General features: G+C 35.4%; 1 pseudogene; it reads right to left on the bottom strand.

The window, feature by feature from the left end:
• Nucleotides 1-8,364: 8,364 nt before the first annotated feature.
• On the bottom strand, nucleotides 8,365-10,161 carry LOC100031198 (very long-chain specific acyl-CoA dehydrogenase, mitochondrial-like; annotated as a pseudogene).
• Between the last annotated feature and the right edge of the window lie 12,220 nt (nucleotides 10,162-22,381).

The raw sequence follows: 22,381 nt of genomic DNA, 5'->3' as shown, positions 1-22,381 counted from the left end.
TGGAAGGCAATTTGGAACTATGTCTAAAAGGCTATAAAAAAAGTGCATACTCTTTGATCCAGTAAATCCACTATGAGGTATGTATCCCAGAGATTAAAAAAAAATACAAAAAGATCTACTTGCACAAAAATATTTATAGCAGCCCTTTTTGTTGTGGAGAATTGGAAATTAAGAAGATGTCTAACAACTGGGAAATGGCTAAACAAATTGTGGTATGTAATGGTGATGGAATACTGTTATGGTATAAGAAATGATGAATAAGAGCTGGAAAGGTCTATATGAACTAATGGAGAATGAAGTTCTGCTTACTTATTAAAGTAAGAGATAATATACTTTGATCTGCATTCCAACTGCAACAGTTCTTTCCACAATATTGTGGAATGATCAATTGTGATTGACTTAGCTACTCTCATTAATATAATGATCCAGGACAATTCTGAAGGATTTATGACACAGGATGCTATCCTCCAGAGAAAGAACTGTTGCAGTTGGAATGCAGATCAAAGTATATTATCTCTTACTTTAATTTATTTGGGTTTTTACTTTAGGGTTTTGGTTTTATATGATTATTTTCTTACAATATAGAAATATGTTTTGCATGATAATAAATGCATAACTCAGATCAAATTGCTTACCATCTGTGAGAAGGGGTAGGGAAGGGAAGGAAATAATTTGGATTACGTAACTTCAGAAAACTTGTGTGGAAAATTGTCATTACATGTAATTGGTAAAATAAAATCTTTACACAAAAAGTTCTCCTATAATAAGGGGCTTTCCGTGCATATGTGAACATATTGAATAAATCAAACCATATAATAATCACATAGTACAATGAGTAGAGGGTTGGGCCTGGATTCAGGAAGAACTGAGTTCAAATCCATACTCAGACACTTACTATCTGTGTGACCCTGGTCAAGCCATTTAACCCTATTTTCATCATATTCCTCATCTGTGAAATTAGCTAATCTAAGAATTTCTTTTTAATGAGAAGTAGAAAAAGTGGGTAGAGTTTCCATTTACTTTTTTTTTCCAGCTTAAGGGTTTTATTTATTTATTTTTTTAAACATTATTTTATTTGGTCATTTCCAAACATTATTCATTGGAAACAAAGACCATTTTCTTTTCTTCCCTCTCCCCCCCCACCCCCACCAGCTCTCCCATAGCCAATGCACAACTCCACTGGGTATCACATGTGTCCAAACATTATTCATTGCAAACAAAGATCATTTTCTTTTCTTCCCTTCCCCCCCACCCCCCCCCACCTCTCCCATAGCCCACGCGCGATTCCACTGGGTATCACGTGTTCTTGATTCAAATCCATTTCCATGTTGTTGGTATTTGCATTAGAGTGTTCATTTAGAGTCTCTCCTCAGTCATATCCCCTCCACCCCTGTAGTCAAGCAGTTGCTTTTCATCTGTGTTTTTACTCCCACAGTTTATCCTCTGCTTGTGGATAGTGTTTTTTAGATCCCTGCAGATTGTTCAGGGACATTGCATTGACCCTAATGGAGAAGTCCATTACCTTCGATTGTACCACAGTGTATCGGTCTCTGTGTACAATGTTTTCCTGGTTCTGCTCCTTTCGCTCTGCATCCCTTCCTGGAGGTTGTTCCAGTCTCCATGGAATTCCTCCACTTTATTATTCCTTTTAGCACAATAGTATTCCATCACCAACATATACCACAATTTGTTCAGCCATTCCCCAATTGAAGGGCATCCCCTCATTTTCCATTTTTTTCCCACCACAAAGAGGGCAGCTATGAATATTCTTGTACAAGTCTTTTTCCTTATTATCTCTTTGGGGTACAGACCCAGCAGTGCTATGGCTGGATCAAAGGGCAGACAGTCTTTTATCACCCTTTGGGCATAGTTCAAAATTGTCCTCCAGAATGGTTGGATCAATTCACAATTCCACCAGCAATGAATTAGTGTCCCTACTTTGCCACATCCCCTCCAGCATCCATTACTTTCCTTTGCTGTCATGTTAGCCAATCTGCTAGGTGTGAGGTGATACCTCAGAGTTGTTTTGATTTTCATCTCTCTGATTATAAGAGATGTAGAACACTTTTTCATGTGCTTATTAATAGTTTTGATTTCTTTGGCTGAGAACTGCCTGTTCATGTCCCTTGCCCATTTATCAATTGGAGAATGGCTTGATTTTTTTGTACAATTGATTTAGCTCTTTGTAAATTTGAGTAATTAAACCTTTGTCAGAGTTTTTTATGAAGATGTTTCCCAATGTTTCCCAATTTGTTGCTTCCTTTCTGTTTTTAGTTACATTGGTTTTGTTTGTACAAAAACTTTTTAATTTGATGTAGTCAAAATTATTTGTTTTACATTTCGTGACTCTTTCTAAGTCTTCCATTTACTTTTGAAAGTCTCTCAGATAGAAATCATTTTTAGTGATAATTTTTAGTATTATCAAGCAATAGAAAAACATTTTATAGTCAAAATTACACAAGAGTTTGGAGTTTGGTAATAGTCTCAAAACAAATAGCAGTAATTAAAATGTCTACACAATATAAAGGGTTATTTTCTTAAAGTCATTCAATCAATTTCTCTTTAACCACTCCTAAGGATTTTTTTTTCAGTCTGGTCAAAGATGAACCCAATAGATGGTTCCATTAACTAAATAATCAAGTGTTTCTGCTTTCTTTCAGTATGATCACTATTCTAATTACTTCCAGGTGAAGTACTTCCTAGATTGACTGGAAGTGAGGCTTCCCAGGGCTCGGTAACACAGAGATTTGGTCTTTGATATAGCTAATATAAAAAAAAAATGCAGGACATGGCTTTCTCAGAAGTTTTTTTAAAGTATTAATAAAGTTTTTTCTTTCAGGTAAAATCAATAAATTAATGCTAATATACTAGCCTAATATTATTTTATGATATATTACTTAAAGAGGTAACTAGGGGAGTAGGGCTGTGAATTAGGAAAAGGGGACTTCCTATACTACAATGAAGAATATTTATTAAGATTGTATATAGTTAAAAAAAAACTATCATGGAAGTAATTTATCAGCACATTCATCTTAGACATTGAAACTAGATAATGAATTGGGGCTAGTGTTTCACAGTAGAAAAAGAGAAGTCTAGATTGCCTTTGGGAAATTATAGAGTTCTTATAGTAACCACAGGATTCTACCTAAAAAACAAACAAACACCAGTCTCCAAACCAATCATTTTCTGGTTTATTCTACTCCACAGATTCCTGATGTCTATTTTCTATTTGCTTGAATAAAAGGGTTTATTTATTATTCACTATTTGTGGTGGTCTTTTATGTAATTGGAATTTGATGAGAAGAGGCCAAGTCTAGGGGTATAAATTTTGAGTAACTCTTTATGCTTCAGTGACTAGGAAATAGCCAGGAAAGTTACTTTTTAAAATTAAAAAAAATGAAAATAAAAAAAATGCTCCTCCTCTGCCATATTTTTTCCTGTCTACTCCCAGGCCAAAATACTCTTAAAAAAAAAAACAAAACCTTTATATTTTATCTTAGTATTAATTCAAAAACAGAGAGTAGGAAGGTCTAGGCAATCAGGGTTAAATGACTTGCCCAGAGTCACACAGCTTGGAATGTGTGAGGTCAGATTTGAACACAGGTTCTTTTGATTCTAAATCCGGAGCTCTACCCATTATGCTAACTAGCTACTCCCAAAATACTCTTTCTTAAAAAAATCTTACTATCTTAGGATCACTACTGTGAATTGGTCCTAAGGCAGAAGCGCAGTAAGGGCTAGGCAATGGGGATGTAGTGACTTGCTCAGGGTTTAATCCAGGACCTCCTATGTCTAGGTTTGGCTCTCAATTCACTGAACCACCTAGCTGTTCCCCAAATACTCTTAAAAGAGTAACAAGTCATTTAGACCAAGAATTCCTCACCTTTTGTGTGTTATAAATTCCAAAGTCACTTTTTGAACTTAAATATATGTACCCAAAGACAAATATTTAAAGAAGCACATAGATATAATCTTAGTCTGGCCCTCCCCTCTCTCTCTAGGAGAGACCAAATTCATGATCTTCTGTTCCCCTTGTGGCAAGAATATCGTTTCTCTTGCACAATTCAAGTGATATCTATCCATTATCTCTCTTTATATATGTTTACACATTTTTACTGGAAGGAAATATGAAATTTATGAAATTTTAACAAAGAATATAGACCAACATGATCACCTCTATTTCATTATGACAAGGAGGAGAATTTGGGATTGTTGAGGCTTTCACAATTGGCCCCAGCCTCTGGCAAGATTTCTTAGGATGGAAAACTTTTATCTGTGAGTCTGATGTTGGACTGTCTGTTTGTTATTTCAGGACCAGATTAGCTACATTTGGAAAGCCTTATCACCAGAAGGATGAGCACATGGTCCTTTTATTTTTCAGCCACAGTAATTCATGAAAGCAAACAGTCATTTTTATCTGTGTCAGCAGAGGGAGTTCCACACCAACCAACGAAAATGTTCATGGATCCATGAAGTACTGAAATAAGTAATTAATATAAACATGAGTTATTAGTAGAATAGTTATTGACATATGAGAAACAAGAAACTTATCTCCAGGTTGGACACAGGGTGACAAATTTTTGGCCATGCATAGTAATTCTTGAATACCATCATGGCAGGGAGAGTTACAACCTGTGAGGGAGATAAAAGAACTACCGTTTTAGTTATTGCAGTATGAAATAAGTAACAATGTGGAGAAGTTTATGATTCAGTTATAAAATAAGTGAAAGAGATAATAAGTCCTTTGAGAGTTCCAAGGAAGGAGAAGATTAATGTGTGCTGTCCTGGTAAGTTAACAGCCTGCTTTGATAGCTGCTAATATGCCAAGCGTTGCAAAAAAAAAAAAAGTCAGTAAGTAAACTCCTTGCCCACAACTGCCTTCTGAGCTGATTCCCAAGTTCTTTGATAATACTGATATTTGGTACTTAATCCTATTTTGACCCCCACCCGCACCCCAACAACTTAATTAGTTTGGTTGATTGTGTAGGACAGATTGGGGTTTAGGAGAAGCAACTGTAGTAATCTAGTTATAAAATGGTGGATGTCTATAAAAGGAGGTGGTGTAGATAAAGAAGAAATGGGTAAAAAAGGTATTCTAAAAAAAAACACCTAAAATTATTTGGGCAATTAATTAGATACAGGTGATGAAGGTTAAGGAGTAGAGAAAGAAGACTCGAGTTCAGAGCCTGAATGTCTGGAAGAATTCCTGCTAGGCTGACAGTGCCCTATATGCTTGCTCTCAGAGCTTTAGTATACATTTTCAAAAGAAATTCCACAAAGCCCCTGCTAGGGATGAAGTTCACAGAATCTCCATCAAATAATACGACACAGATACGTTTTCCGTTTGATCTTGATCTTTACTATAGCCACACTCCATCTGTCAATTGGGCATCATCATTTTAATAATAGTGATTGATTTGTGGTCATGTTATTATAGGTATTTTTATCCATGCCTTCTTGGAGATCATTTGCAGGGGGCACACATACTATCTGGTAAGCTTTTATTCAGATCTTTTGTCATTGAATGGACACTAATTAAAGCACATAGTCTATAAACATCAGTTACGCTTTTCTTCTATGTCCTTTTCTGGCTATCTCCTACAGATTCAGTTATCTTTAAAATCAAGGTTAATCATAGATGTACCCCACCCCCCAATGAATCAGTCAGTATTGGAAATCAACTTGGGACAAAATGGCTAGTCAATATAGTGACATTAAAGAACTGCTTTTTAATCATAAACATTACTTTAATTTGAAGAACATATTTCAATGAAATGGATTAGACAAGTGAAGAATAGACTTGCTAAGAAAGAGAAGATATGAGATTCTACTACTGTTTTTGATGAACTGAAACTGAAATGGATTGTTTCTTTAATCAAAGCCATATGTCTTTTTTTTCCCCTCAAAAATATTAGACCACTTGGGATTTAATCATAGTCATTCATCTTCCTTGTTTTTCATGTCACATCAATATTGTTGTATAAACAAAAGTTTATACAACCTTCATCTTGATGTCCATTGTTTCTAATGTTATACACACAAGGTGCTTCATTTTGAAATTGTAAGGATTTCTTGACATGATAAACATTCAGCATCAATGCTCTCTGTCAGAAAATCTTGACTCAAGGTGCCAAGGCAATAATTGTGTCAAAAAATCATTTAATTAGATTACAGAATGACTCTATTATATGTCAAATATCTATTGATCCCTAAGAGACAATAGTTTGAGGTTTCTTAAGTATTCAAAACCTAAACTCATTTGCCATTCAATTAACTCAAAATTACTTTCTTGGGAAATTAATATTACAGAGAATGTTTAGGCATATAAAAGCACATACTAACTTTTTGGTTAAATGTCAGTTGACAAATAAGTCATAACATTGGTAAAACATTTATTGCAGATGCATTCAAAGTTCTGTGCTTTATTTACTAAAATTTCAGTTTTCTTCTTGTTTCATGCATTATATATATTATAATCTTTGAAAAAAACATTGGAAATATATAAGATGTATGAGCTACAGGAATATGGGAAATTTCTCTTCACAGGAATTTGTATAATGTTTACTATAGCAGGCACTACAGAGATTTAGCAGACAATGTAGAAGACACAGGGCCACCCCTCTTAGGAACTATCTGTGACAAATTGAACAGGACAGGAAAATGGGTATGTACAGCTGGGTTTTGTAGAGAGGTAAGCTCAAAAGATCACTGATCTTCCCAGATGTCCCATAACTATGAGGTGTGAGAGTATCACGATATTCAGGATATCTTTTGCCAGAATTCTACCTTGAATACACCTATGTGTTTGGCATGAATATAAGTAGTCCCAAATAATTTGCATGTATGTTCTTAGGGTTCTTTCAGTAGAAAGCAATGCTCTGATCCCCACTGGAGAAGTTCAATGGTATGTAAACAGGTCAAATGGAGGTATTCGATCAACAGATCTTTCTGGAGCATGTACTCCCTTCCCTCCAAACTTGAGAAGTGGATATAAAACCTCTAAGAAAACAAATTTAAAAAAAGCAAATTATATAGGCATGCTAATATAAATATCCTCTGTTTTTGCATTTCCTTTGGATTTATTTTACCCAGATACTTTTTTCTCTTGATTTTGTTGCTGCTATTTTTTTACAATGTAATAATGGAATTATTCTTATTTTCTTTTCATGTTTTCATACATTTCTCTCAATTTATTTATATTTCCAAATTTATCATAATTCAGTTTCATTACATTAAAATATTCCAATCAATTCAGCCATTTCTCCCATTCATTATATTTGTATTAATTCCAGTTATTTTGTTATAACAAGCACTTTTTCATGGATATTTTCATACATGCACAGCTTTTTACCTTCTCAATAATGCCCTGAGGGCCTAACCATGGTAATAGGATCTTTAGGCCAATGAAAATGAACAGCTTTATAGTTCTTACTGTATATTTCCATCTTGCTTTCTAAAAAAACCCACACCTTCCTAATTTTCATGTATATCACTCCTCTCTAAACACCCCATTCTATTGTTCTATGCTACTTGTTATTTTAAATTTGATTCTCTTCTGAATAATTCACCTTACTATTATTCAGCATGGACTGGATAAATTTTTGAGTAATTTTCTCGATATTATAATATGCCATATGTCCATATGCCTATCACATCTTTTGTTTAAAACAGTCCAGCATTTGGTATGATTCACTAGTAAAAATGGAGGCCATGCTTATACTGTTGTCATTTAAAAATATATATCTACAATGTATGGTGTTAGTTGAGCAGAGAGTTGGTTATCTCTTTGCTACTGTTATTTTACAGAATATTATACTTTAAGAAACAGGAAAGTGAGAAACATGTTGCACAGGATTAACCCCAAAGAATAACATGAAAGCCATGTATATTCAAGAATAGATTGTATGTGCAGAACGGAAGAAAGTGCCATTCTAAATATAAACTTTTTAAAACTAGACACAGATGAACAACATCTGATGATCTAAGGTCTCATAGCAGGCTGTTAAATGATTTCTTAGAATCTAAATAGACTACGTCTATTATGACGTTACTTTAACCTGCTGCCCATGCATCTCTAAACAAAGGAAATAATGTTAATCTGACTAAACTTGTTTTTAATGATTTCGTACTATAATGGTTCTTAGGGATTACTATTTTTTTCCATGCTAGAAATCTTTACTTTTTTTGTGAGGAAACTCACCCATTGTTAAGGCAGAATTAAAGATTTTTAAGCCCCTCCCCACTAAGGGGAGATAAACAGGTCTGGTCACTTCAGTCCTCTCTCTCAAGGGCTTTAGCTAGTGTGAGGTAGGGATGAAACAAGAACTCTGGCTTTGGTCAAAGTAAAGGCACACAAGGGGTAGTTTGAAAAAGACATTGAGAATGTTCAGAAGCCAAGGGGATTGTTGGTAACCACTCCTCCCTTTTCCACCATCATCTGAGAGATGCCCTTAAAATTTCAAAAGAGCTGAGGCTATTGGGGATCTGACTGCAGACTGGCTATGGTCTCCTGAATCTGGGCTGCAGCCTCTATACACCAGATGACAAAGAGCATCTTCTTGTGTTGGGCTATGAAGTGGCCTTCACTCAGAGATTGGGAGGCCCTGGAAAGTACTCCTACCATAGCACAGAGGTCAGTGGCACAATCTGCTAATTGATGGAGGAGGAACTGTTTATCAACAATCCCCTTCTTGTACTTTATCAACTTGACTTCTACTGCTGTAGCAAATTGTTCCAGAGCTCCTACTGCCATACAGCCCTGAAGGGCCACAAATAGCCTCAGAATGTCATTTGTTCCTTCAAAGATCCAGAAGATATGAAGATCTTGAAGCACCCTTTCCACACCTTCATAAAACCCATGCCACCCATGATCTGGATACACTCATCTGTCACTGTCCAGGCCACTTCTAGAGCCAAAGATTTTGCTGAAGGCTGCCTCTATCTGGAAGTCCTTAGATCCCTGATCCATGTTGGACCTCACCATGTAAGTCATAGACTCTGTTACACCCTGCAGTACAGCCATCCAAGTCAGTTTTTCCTGGATCAACCCAAAGTTATGGATTTTATCTCCAAATGGGACACAATTGGCAGCATGGTCTACTGCTTTGGCAATGATGCTCTTCATGGTGCCAGCCAGGGTAGCAGCCATGCTGAACCTTCCATTGTTGAGGATATGCATTGCAACCTTGAAGCCACCTCCAATTTCCCCCAGCACATTCTCTGCAGGCACCTTCACCCCATCAAAGAACACCTCCGCTGTGTTGGAAGCCTTAATTCCCATCTCCTCACCAGGCCCATTAGTGACTCTTCCAAAGCTCCTTTCTACCACAAAAGCTGTGATCTTTTCCTTTCGCTACCCCACTGGATTCATCCTTAATTGGTGTCTTGGCAAATACTGTGAAGATCTCTGCCAGACCCCCATTACTGATCCAGATCTTGCTGCCATTTAAGGTATAGTACTTTCCACAGGAGCTGAGCACAGCTGTAGTTTGAATGGATGCTGCATCAGATCCACTTGAATGTTCTGTTAGGCAAAAAGCTGCCAAGTTCTCTCCAGATGCCAGTTTGGGGAGATATTTCTTCTTCTGGGCATTAGTGCCAAAGAGCAGAATACCTTTGAAACTGATGGACTCATGGGCCCCCAGAGTGATGCCCCCACCAAGGTCATGCATCCCCCAAATCTCCACAAGGTGGGCATACTGCGTGTTACAAAGACCCATACCTCCCAGCTCAGAGGGCACTTGGAGCCCAAAGACTCCCAATTCTTTTAACCCCTGCATGGTGGAGTCCTCCACCTTTTCTCGGCTAACATTCTTGGCAGGGTCATTCACTTCCTCAAAGAATCAAGACACAGGAACTGCATCTGCTCCTCATTTAGCACTGAAGGGTAAGGAAACACCTGGTTTGTAATAAGTTATCCTTTAAACATCCCGACAGCAAATGACTTGGACCCCTCCATAGCCTCACTGGCATAGTTACGAGTAGCCCTCATGCCCAAAAGTGAACCATAGCTCTGGGGGCTGACCTTCCCCTGCTTCAACAGCTGGAGCCCCACTTTGGGGACCATTCTTGAAACCTGCATCTCCATTTCCTTTTTGGTGCCTCCTGCCTGGCCTGTGCCTGCCAAAGGTACCTCCTCCCTTGGCTCTGACCTTCTACTTCTCCTCCCCACTCCTCCTACGTTGATTTGCCCAACCTTGCTCTCCTATTTTTCTAATAGGTCACAATTGTCTTTCAATAATCTCTTTTAAGTAGAAGTCAGAAATATATTTCTATAAAGTGGGTAAGAAAGAAAGGGTACTGGTCAAAGGACAGACAAAATGAAAGGGTAAGAAGAGCAAGATTATTGATAAATTGTGTAAGCATGTCCAACTCTTTATAATCCTGAGAACCACAGTATGCCAGTACTGTCCATGGGGTTTTCTTGGCAAAGATACTGAAGTGGTTTGCCATTTCATTCTCCAGTGGATTAAGGCAAACAGAGGCTAAGTTACTTGCCCAGGGTCACACAGCTAACACATGTCTGCTGATGGCTTTGAACTCAGGTCTTCCTAATTCCAGATTTAATGTTCTATCCACTGCTTACCAGCTGCCTCTATGGGAGCAAGGAGAAAAATAGCTGGGAGATGGAAAAAAAGGAGAAAGAAGGAAGAAGCTATTTTAAAGTATTTTAGGCTCTGAAGGCACCAAAGACTGAATATTAATTCAGTTGTTTTCTTTGTTAATAAAGTATAAGTTCCTAGAGACCAGCAATACTGGAAGCTAAAAGCTTTAGGGTTTCTGGGAGGAAGCTGACTCAGGTCATTATTTGTCTTCTTCAGGAAAATTTCTGTTTCTCTCCTAGGAAACTAGATAGTTTTGAGTCAGCTTTGGTAAAGGCTATTCCTTTCCATAGTGGTTTAGAAATTTTTTTAGACAGGATAGACTTGGTTGTCATTTTTTATTACACATTTTGTACTATAGAAAGGGAATTCAAGGCACCCTCACCCACATGCACATACTTATAAAGTAGGTATCCTTAATGGTACTCATAAAATTGGTGATCATATTTGCTTAGTCCAGGAAAAGCCCAAACTTGCAAATCTGAATTAGGAAATGCAAGGAGAACAGATGTGCTTTGGAAATTTTGTAGATTCAATTAAAAAGAGCCCTGGACGAGAACTTAATGCTGAGCAGCAGGACTCTGACAGGATTTTTAATATCATCAGTAAAGTAAATTATATGGCTAGGTTTTTATGCCTATCACATCCTTTGTTTAAAACAGTGCTGCATTTGGTATAGTTCACTAGTAAAAATGGAGTCCTGGCAAGAGACTATGCTTATGCTGTTGTCATTAAAAAAAAACAAAAACATGTCTACAACATGTGGTAACTGTTAGTCAAGCTGAGAAATACCTTTCTCTTTGCTACTACTCTTTTCTAGAAGATGACACTTAAAGAAACAGGAAAGTGAGATACACGTTGCACAGGATTAACCCCAACAATAACATGAAAGCAGTGTATATTCAAGAATAAATTGGATGTGCAGATACATTATTAAAAATAGAAAAAGTGTCATACTAGATATAAACTAAAGACTAGAATATATTAACAATGTATCTGATGAAAATGAAATTTCTTTTTTTTTTGTCTTTGTAGAAACAATATGGCATAGTGAAAAATGTTGGGTTTAAAATCAGGAAGATGGGTTTAAATCTTGTCTCTGACTCTCACTATCTTTATAATCTTTGGCAAATCATTCAATCTCTATATGCCTTAGGAAACTACATAGGAAACAAAGCATACAAAGGACATTGGTAGAGGGAATTCTTACCCTAGGACATCTCCAGATGTCCAAAATCACAGATCTTTTGCCTATTCCATTTGGATATTTTTTTCATGGGTTTCTATCCCTTGAGAGTTTATTACCTCTTGATTTCGATGCTCATGTTTATCCTGTCTGGATATGAGTACTTGGTAATCAAGAACTGGATGTTATATTATTTTACTCGAAGGTTTTCCAGCATGGTAGAACCTGCTAGAGGGTGAGTTTCTCTGGAATAGCCCCATCACATTATCTTGATATCATGATAAGACACAAGAGTAAGATACTCTCTTCATGGAGAAAAAGCATCAACATTTTATGTCAACTTATTTTTGAAATTCAATTAACAAAAGTTTTCTGGTTTTTGCTTTCTTATCATCAAATAAAGTGTATTTCTTAGGTAAAAAAATTGATATTACTTAGGTGATAATATTAAATCAGAAAAAAAATTAGTCACACTGTTTAAATTCTAAGATGCTATATGGCTCTGGATCAAGAGGATCAGAAAGCAATATCCATAGGGCTTCAGTAGGAGGAGAAATTTAAGCCTTTTAAAAAATAGCAATTTTTCATTTGGACAAATGGGGGAAAACACAACATATTAACATGGTTCCAACATCTTAGATCTTTAGTGGATTGGAATACTTAACTCTGAGGTGCTATACTTGATTCACACTTGTGAAAACCAACATACATAGTTTCTTATGAATCCAGGCTTTCTCTAGTCACCAATAAATGCTGATATATATAAGAAATAATGGATAAACTTGAATATAAGTTTCTGAGTTTTGGATGTATTTTCAAAAGCTTAAATTTCAGTCATGTAGTTCTCTTTTTGAATATGTATAACATATGGTAACGTTAGAGTCTAGGGTCCAGAAATTGCTAAAAAAAAATAGGATTTAGAACATCTTTTTTAAACTTAATAAATATGTCATTTAAAAATACAAAGACTGATGAAATCCAGATATTGATTGGATCAGATATACTTTTAGGTGTGAAAATCAGATACTTGAAACAAGAGGTTGTAAAAGATTCTTCTGGTGGTCAATATCAGAAACCCAGGAGAATGGCTCTGTCTAAACTTAGACATTTCAGCCTAAATATAGGGTACCAGTAAGTTAATTATCTGAAGAGTTGTCTCAGTTCTTTCCACAGTCTTAGGGCTCGATAGCTTGTGAGGGGTCTCTAAGAGAAGGTTATTTTGTGCTTTCTTTTTGAAACATAATTATAACCCAGATTATTTCATCTCATTTTCATCCTATTTCCTATTATCTTAATCCACATAATTGCCTTTGGTCAGAAATAGGGCATTCAGGCATAGAGGGCTTGATGTCTAAGAATTCTCAGAACATGGAAGAACATGGATAGACTGATAACCTTGGAGACAGATTCTCATAATGAAACATTAGTCATTTTCTCTTTGGTCCCAGAGGTGAGAACTGGGAGCAAGAAGTAGAAGCTGTAAGAATCAAATTAAGCTTTGCTGCAAAGAAAACTTAACCCTAAATAGGATGTGTGTGTGTGTGTGTGTGTGTGTGTGTGTGTGTGTGTGTGTGTGTATAAAGTAGATTGGAATTACTAGGTCTTTGTTCTACCTTTTCTGCCCTCAGCAGTGCTTATTAGAGGGCTTCAAAGTTTGGATGAACTTTTTTTGCTTTTTGTAGTTTTTAATCAGGTTCAAAATTTCTCTCTAAACATACCACTCTTCCAAGTTTCCTGATTACTGCTGAGGGCATCATTCTTTATGATTTTGGTGTCATCCTTGACTCCTTACTCTCACTCAACTCACATAACCAAGTTATGTTAAATTTTATTGTTTTTCTTCTTAACATTTCCAAGATACTTATCTTTTTCTCTATTTGCAAAGTCACTACCCAAGTTAGTTCCTAATTGCTTCTCTTCTGGAATATTGTAATATCTTCAATATTTTCTCCTTGCCTCAAGCTTCTCCTCACTGTAGTATATTTGTTCTCACAACCTCAAAAGTAATCTTCATTGAGTGTGCATCTATGTCATCCTTTCCCACTTTTTCTTCCCCTAACAAATTATAGTGGCTAGCTATTGTTTCTAACCTTAAGTAGAAACTCATCTGTTTAGCATTCAAAGCTCTTCACTCCCTTCCCTTCTACATTTTCAGTATCCTTATACCAGAGTTGGTGAAGATGTGGTATGCATGCAGAGCCAACACTCAGGTTGCTGCTCTTTTCTCCCTCTTCCCAGTGTCCAAGTACATTTTTTGCATGCCCCCTCCCCTCCAGGGAACCAAAGCAAGCATTCCAAAGGCTCATAGACAGCTTGAATTTGCCCTCTGGGCACTGCAACTTGGAAAAGTTTTTCCAGTGAGGATATACATTGCTCCTCTTCATAATTTCTACCATTTCGCCATATTAATCTAATTGTTTTTCACACAGTTCTCTCTCTTCCATTCCCTTGACTTTATAGACTGTCCCATAGTCCAGAAATAGTCTTCTCTCTCACTTGTACTTCCTAAAATTCTTGATTTCCTTAAAGATTAAGCCCAAGAGACTCCTAAAAGATCTTTCCTTTCTTTTCCAAAAACGACTTCCTTCCTTTTTTATTTGATTCATATATGTCTTATTGAATGGCAATGGTTTCTGAAATTAAGGATTAATTAGAAAAATAGATTAATTAGTAGGCTATGCCTTAACATTCCTTGTTTTCTGTGGCCATTGGCTGATCTCTCTCTGATCTTGGGTCTCAGCTCTTGTAATCTCTGTCCTTGTTTTCAGTCAATCATAGTCTGTAGGATTGTAACAGTGGGTATTGTATACTCGTGTACAAGTCATTATGCCCACTTATTTGGGTTTCAGTTTTCTCATCTTTCTAATAAGAAATTGTGGTGTTGGGATAGAAAAATCCCCTTCATCTTTTAAAATCCTGACTTTTGACTCTCCTGCAATGTATAAAAATTTACACTAGGTGGCAGGAGAGAGTCATGCACTGAATAAATACTATGCTTTAGTACTTCCATTCATTTTCGCTACAAATTCCTGTGTCTTTCTTATGAAAATTGAAAATTACATTATTTAAACTCTGAGAAAGAAAACTTAATTTTCTTCTTGTGTTTATGACTACCACAGTTTGGAGAGTGGGATGAAGGAAGAAGCAGAATAAAAGGTCCCCCTCCCGTTTTTAACTCAAGCAAAATTTGTTCTCAGAACCCTAGATACCATTTTCCTCCGTTCTTCCGGACGTTTCTGAGCCACAATGAAAACATTTGAAATTTTAGTTTCTGCGATCTGACACTCCATCAACCTCAATTCCTAATGATACTATGAGGTTCACTGCTTTGCTTCTACTTGTTCTGGGTTATTTGATATCGCTACCCTTCCTTCACCCTAGCTGCTAATCTATGAATGCTTCTTCGTCCTCAAGACATTTGACCATGTCCTTCCATAAATCCCCCGTAGAAGACCTGCCTAAGCAGCTGGTAGCTGACCTCTAGGGTCTTTAACATTTTATGAATGCCATTGCAACTCGTGAGCCTGACTATCATTGTCCCTCATTCAAGCTACACGAGTGCTGCACCTCTTTTCCAAGTCACACTGGTCATTTCTAATATTTTTCATGCCATCTCTTACATTTAATACCTCGCTGATAATCTGCTAAGTCATATTATCTGTAAAATATCGCATAATATCTATAGCATCTTATCTACTAATATATGCTATCATACAGCTTTCCATTGCCCTTGGGTTATCTACAATTTTGTTTCTTCTGACATTTTATGGGCATATGTTTTAAGCCATGTAGTAAAACCCAAAGGATCTTAAGAATCTGGACTTCTGTTGAAGGGAACTAAACATGGAATCAATGCAAGTGCTTTATAGTTTCCCAAATATAACCCAGATTCTTCCCTTCGTTTTATTTCATTCTGAGCCTAACTCATTTTCCATTTGTGCTGCTTTTCCAGTGCAAGTATTTGTATTGTTAGTTGATGATGGCAATATATCTTCTCTATCCACTTGATATTTCCCAAGTGAATCAATAGGCTGATCTCTTTTTCAAATAGCCAAGTATCAGAAAAAGGAAGGCGTTTGGAATTGAGGAGTTCTGTGGAACAGTAAAATGGCATTTATAAACAAGAGCATCTTCGGAGTCCACTATCAATAGGGGGACTTCCTCTTCTCCTTGAATCATGTACAAGAAATACTCTGCGACAGCATCTTTGATGAGTATACATTTTCCTATGTTATATCTCACTTCATATTGACAGTAGGGGAGTTATTGGACAGAGTTATCATTGTATTGCATTTGTGGCATCTTTCAAGGGATTCATAGATACACAGAGGAGATAACATGTTAGAGGAGAATCTTTCAGACAGTGTTTACCAAGATAATTCTTTTTTTTTGTAATTACCAAATAACAAAGAGTAGGACCTAGCATTATCAATACTTCTCTGTTTATCTTGGGAATGTAGAGATGTACTCTGAAGGCAAAGATAGCTGCCTACTTGTTTTTGATATTTTTAAAATCAAAGATGTCATTTTTATAATGATATTATAGAGAGAAGATAGCAAGTATTTGGGTTGTGAGTTGATGATTGTGAGTTGATGATGTCTTCTTGTTAATGTTTGGTGGGGGGAGAGTGTGGTTATAGTCATGATAACATTAAACTGTTCCTACTCCATTTTGTCCTTGTAGTGTGAAGGTGACCCTGTATTCACAGAAATTTTGCTAGCAGAATACAAGTTCTCTTAGGTTCTTAAATGCTGTAAAAAACATTCTCCCTTCAATATACTATTTACAGTTTAAAGTCTATCCTGGATAAATATGAAAGGATTCATTATCACAGGCTGATCACCTGGGAATTAAATATTTGACTGTGAAAATCTGTGACGCAATGAAAAATAGCAAATGTCACTTCTGCTCAATTCCTTTCTATATTTATAATGATAGGGAGAGAACTGCAAGAAAAGAATATGTTAGTGCTAAGAAGTATATAATTTTAAGATCATTAATAAATATTAATTGAATTGTTATTACTTTAAATATGAAATTCTCATCTAATGTCCAAATTCAATGTATTGTTAGAGAAACAGAAACATATGAAATGCTGACATTCTTGCTCTACTTGAAACAGAGGACAAGAGGAAGTTGTAGCAAAATGAAAGATGATGATGATGGTGATGTTGATGAAGACCGCTCCAACCAAGTCTATACCATTGTCCATATGAATGGCAGGCCATTTCCAGACAGAGAACTTTATTTACCCTAAGGCTGTTAAAAATAGTTCTGAAGGCCTAATATGAATTCTGAAATGCCAATGAAATAACCTTTGGCAATATCACTAATTGAGTTAGTCTCCCATTCAGTACAATGGAAGTGCTCCTTAGAATCAAAGAAACGCATGAGCTCACATTCAGTTTCATGAGAAGTAGGCTAGAGGTATCCTAGCCCCACAAGATGAATCAAGACTAATGTGAAATACGAATGCCACACTAAATGGAAATACTTCAGTGCATTCAGAGCTCCCCAACAAAGTCAGTAAACAACGAGGGGAAGGAAGGATAAAATAAATATTTATTAGGTGCTTACTATGTTCCAGATACTATGCTAAACACTGTAAATATGATCTCATTTGATCTTCACAACTATGTGTAGTAGATGCTATTATTTTCTTCATTTCACAGTGGAGGAAACTGAGTCTCCAAAGTTAAGTGACTTGCTTAGGATCCCACAACTAGAAAGTGTCTGAAACTAGATTTGAACTCAGTTTTTCCTCACTCTGGGCTTACTACTCTACCAAAACACATAGCTGCCTCATTTCATGCTTTTCCATTGCAGTTTCTCTGCAGCATAAAGTCTTAGACAATTGCCAGGACTATACCATAGCAAAATAGGAGATCATAGGTTATGAGGAAGGGTTTAACATTGCTTTTTTCAATAGTACATTCAACTCAAGGCAAAACAACAATATATTGATGAACAGTGTAGGGCCATAGAATGGAATAAATTCACCTGAGGTCAAGATCAGAAGAAATAAAAGATGAAAACAAGGTGTTAGGAAAACCCAAAGAGATTGCAGAAGATAAAGTCACCAAAGATCTTCAAATACAAATTCTGGAAATTCTATCTAAAAACAAAATTGGTGACAAGAAAAATAGTGTCTCAAAACTTTTAAAAAAGGATATCAGGTAATGCCTTCTGTGGTATGGGGAGAGGAGGGAGGGGTCAAATAAATAAATAAGAGGTGAGTATACTTGTTTTAGAATTTAATTTTTTAAATTCTATAACACATATCTAACTAGCAAATCAACTATAACAAAATACAATAAATTTTAAAAAAGCTAGCATTAGCTATAGCCATCATGAGCAAGTGCATTCTTCCATACTATTTAACAGAAAACGTAAATATTTCAGGACCAACACTCAATAGCATATATGGTTGCCACAGTAAGAACCATAGAAGGAATGAAAGAGCTAGCAAGCAATACTTCTAAGAATAAAAACCATCATCATGTCAGAAGTGACAAGACAGAAAACTTCAGTCTATTGAAAGATATTAAAAGGGAGCAACAAAGTGGCTCAATGGATAGGGGAGCCAAGTATAGAGACGGGAGGCCCTGTGTTCAAATCTGGTATTAGACATTTCCAGCTATGTAGCCTTGGCTAAGTTACTTAACTCCAAATGTTTTGCTCTTCTGCTTTGGAACTATAAATTCTAAGTATAATTCAGTATAAATTCTAAGACAGAAGGTAAAGTTTTTTTTTAAGACATTGAAAGAGTAGATATCCATCTAGCTGATGTAAGCAATAGAGAAATGTCATGTTGCCCAATAAAAGAGAAAAAATTATCAAGAGTAACGGAATTCAGAAAACAAAAGTATATTGGAAATTCTGAATTTCCTCAATGAGCATTTGAATTTAAAAGTTAAAAGGTTGTAATTAGTAAAATGTCTTTAAAAAAGTTAAAAACATCAAAAAATTAGGGTGATTCAGGGAATAAAAAGATGACAAGGAAAACACTCAAGTAAAAAACTACTATAGAGGTAGTGGAAATTTTCTGGTTATCATGGTTGTTAAAAGCATAATAAAATGAAAATGATGTTTTGAGAAGAATTAAAGATAAAAGGACTAGAGAGGTAAGAAATAGATATAAACATAGAAAAGAAACAAACTATTCTAAAACGATCTCATTTTTGCCATTATTGATAGAATCATTATGTTTTTATTCTGGAATCATAGCCACTGACGTATTTCATGGTGAAGTAGAGCTAGCAGAGGTGGGAAGAACCACTGCACCAAATATACATAGAGACAATTTGTGTGGAAGGCAACATAATTTTGAGGGCATTTAGGGATTGGTTTTTAATATATTTTTAAAAAAGGGGAAAGTATTGAATAAATTGAAGACATAATAAATATTACTCTTTTTACTACACATTTTTATCATTCTACCTTAACTCATTTGAGTCTTATGACTCAAATAAAGTATTTCAGGTGTTATTATCTCCATTTTAAAGATTAAGAAACTGAGACTTAAAAGAGAATAAGATGATTTTGTATGGTTGCAGAGCAACCAGTTATCAGTGGTGGGATTCATATAGATGTTTATCTGATAACTTAAAGGATAGCAACCTATCTATGGTGCCAGGCTGCTGCTTGAAAAAAGGGGTGATTAGAACATTTAACACTATAGAACCACATGTCCATGTATCAAAGACATTTTTGATAAATGTGTGAGAAGAGAAAAGGCAAACTTTTATAAGCAATATGTCATACTTGACCACATATTTTAGTAATAAAATTGACTAAAAGGTGCAAATAACAAAATCTTGTGCTTGTTTTTTGTTGACTTCTTTGGGAGACAATGGAGACCTTTTGCTGGCAGGATTGCTAAAAACACCGCCTCCCTAAAGAAAGAAAGAAACAAACTATTGACTTTATTTCTCACAGGTGCACACAATGAAAACAGTAATGTGCCAGTTTATAGTCCTTCTACTTATCGATCCTTTCTTCTTGTCCTCAGTTTGATCTGAATGTCAACCAAGAACATTATAGAACAGAAAGTAACATTATAAAATGGCTTGAGGGATTACAGAGGAACAATGACAAAAGAAAAGATTTGACAGGAATTTAAAAAACATTTCCTAAAATGCAAGTTTGTATGTTGGCATGGGGCTGAGATCTCAGCTACCAATAGCAGATGAGTCAGTATGAAAGAAGAACTCTTTTTTGATGGGGGCTTATGATAGCTTCTGTCTGCTGATTAAATTTCCTCATTAGGAAAAGGAAGGATTAAACTTCCTGACATATGAGATCCCTTCTAGTCCTCAATCCAGGATCCCTTGATCTTTCTACAGTGACCCATAAATTGATGTGTGCTTTAGGAAGCCAAGGGTATTCTCATCAACTTTCTTGCTATAAATGAAACCATAAAAATAAGAGGTTAGCTCTAATAGAAGGATGGTCCACAAGGTCTGGCATAACATCATCAGAATAATTATGATCTAAAAACACAGGGGCTTGTCTGAAGAAGCAGCTTTGGTCCCTGAAAGTCCCAGACAACTTTCTAAAAGGAAACCATTCTACCCTTTTCTCCCTATTCTGTTCTAGTCTCAGCTGACGGTTCATCTATGCCAGCTTAAGACATGAAGGTAGTGATGTATCTGTGCATATATCCATATCAATATGTATTCTTACTGTGTGATTTGGGGGGAATTTCCTGGTAGATCAAGACAAAGAACTTATAAATGCCCTGCATACCCACTTGGGAGTATGTGTGTATACGGTACATAGATATATAGGTTAACCATGCAGATGGCCCATTAGATCATATATACCTATATATCTGTATATAGAAATACATATATAGATATACTTATGTTAAATATTTAAATACTATATAGAGTATAATATATCTATTATTTGTATATATTCTCTCTATATGTATATATCTATCCATCTATCTATCTATTCTGATGGATCATCCGTATAAACTATCTTCAGTCTAAACAATAGTTTTGCTCATTGAAGTCATTTTTCCCCCCTTGTGGATTGTTAGGCTAAATGCTCTTAAATGATTGTGATCTCTCATTTAGGCAGCTCAGCAATATTTTGAAGTTTGGTAAAAGCAGCATAATACCACCTGCAGCAACATAATATCATCTACATACAGGACCATCTGGAAGACTTTACTGTATATCAGAAATTCATCTTCCATTTAGAATCTGGTACTCTGTGTTAGGTATGCTCTTGTAACTCTCAGCCACTTTCATAGCATAATAAATTATCAGAATAGAGATTTTATTGAGTATTTATATCTAGTAAAATGAACACAAATCTCTTCTCTCATTTGCCATGTCTTTTTTTTTAACCCTTTTTCCCCCTCTCCACACCAGAGAGCCATTGTTTGGCAGACAATTATGTATATCTACATTTTGTCTTTCATATTTCTACTTTTTAGTTCATTTTCTGGAGTTGAACGTCAATAAGTTATTCTTCAAATATTAAATTTGTAACTATACATACATCCATACATTGTAGATGCTGCTAGGTTTGTGTGATTTTGACTATTGTTTTTCAATATTTCAACCAAATTTTTAAATGATCAAGTTTCTTTGATATGGAAAGGCTGAATTTTGGCTATGATATTCCTCTGATTTCTACTTTGCAGGATCTTTTCAGAAGGCAATTATTGAATATCTTTGCTTTGGTTGTAATATATATGGTTAGTTTTCATTTATGATTTATTAAAATATAGTGTCTAAGCTTTTTTAAAATAATAATTTTCAGATATTCTAAAGATTTTTAAGCTATCTTGATTCATTTTTCAAGATTATTTTTTATCTTGCATTTGAACTCAATCTTATTTTTGCAAACTTTTGATTTTGTTCTAATATTTCTTGCCTTAGAATAATTGTTTTCTCTTTGATCTAGGCTCATTTTTTTAGAGATAATGTTCCTTTGTTAAGATTTACCTTTTTGACTTCTAAATTATATATTATCCTAATTTCTTCTTTTTGAGATTTTTCATTAAAAATTTCTTGGTTCATTTCTTCTAAAATTAATATAAAAATGTATTTTCCCCCTTGAAGTCTTTCCTTATGATTGTTATAAAGGTTAGTTTGTATGAATGTAATTGGTAGTGTTTTTTTAAAAATTTACTCATATCTCCTCATCTTAGTTCCAAAGTTGAGGACTTGTGCCAGGATCAGTCATCACTTTGTTCTGTGTTTTTGAGTGGAGTGGTCAGCCCTGGTTGGTCTCTCTTTGGGTTTTTTGGAATCTTTTGCTAATTTCCATCTCCTAGCTTTAGGTCTCCATTGTATTTTCTCATTGGATTTTACCATAATTATTCAGTTTGATGTGAATTTCTGTGTTTTCCTGAAGTATAGATGTGGAATTTGGGTGATCCACTTTCTGCTTGGACCACTTTCTTGGCAAATAACTTTTGTTATGTTTATTTTGGGCCTATTAAATGAAGTTTTTTTGAGAATAAAAATGCTAGTTATTTTTATGAATTAAAATAACAATGAAAAACAAACTCAAATGAATAAGTCTGTTGTTGAATTTCTCATAATTTTAAAAAAAAAAAGTAATAGCATAAGA

This window comes from Monodelphis domestica, chromosome 3, assembly GCF_027887165.1.
Source record: "Monodelphis domestica isolate mMonDom1 chromosome 3, mMonDom1.pri, whole genome shotgun sequence".
NCBI classification, from domain to species: Eukaryota; Metazoa; Chordata; class Mammalia; order Didelphimorphia; family Didelphidae; genus Monodelphis; species Monodelphis domestica.
The sequence above is the reverse complement of the archived record's forward strand: the minus strand, read 5'-3'. Positions and strand labels throughout refer to the sequence as shown.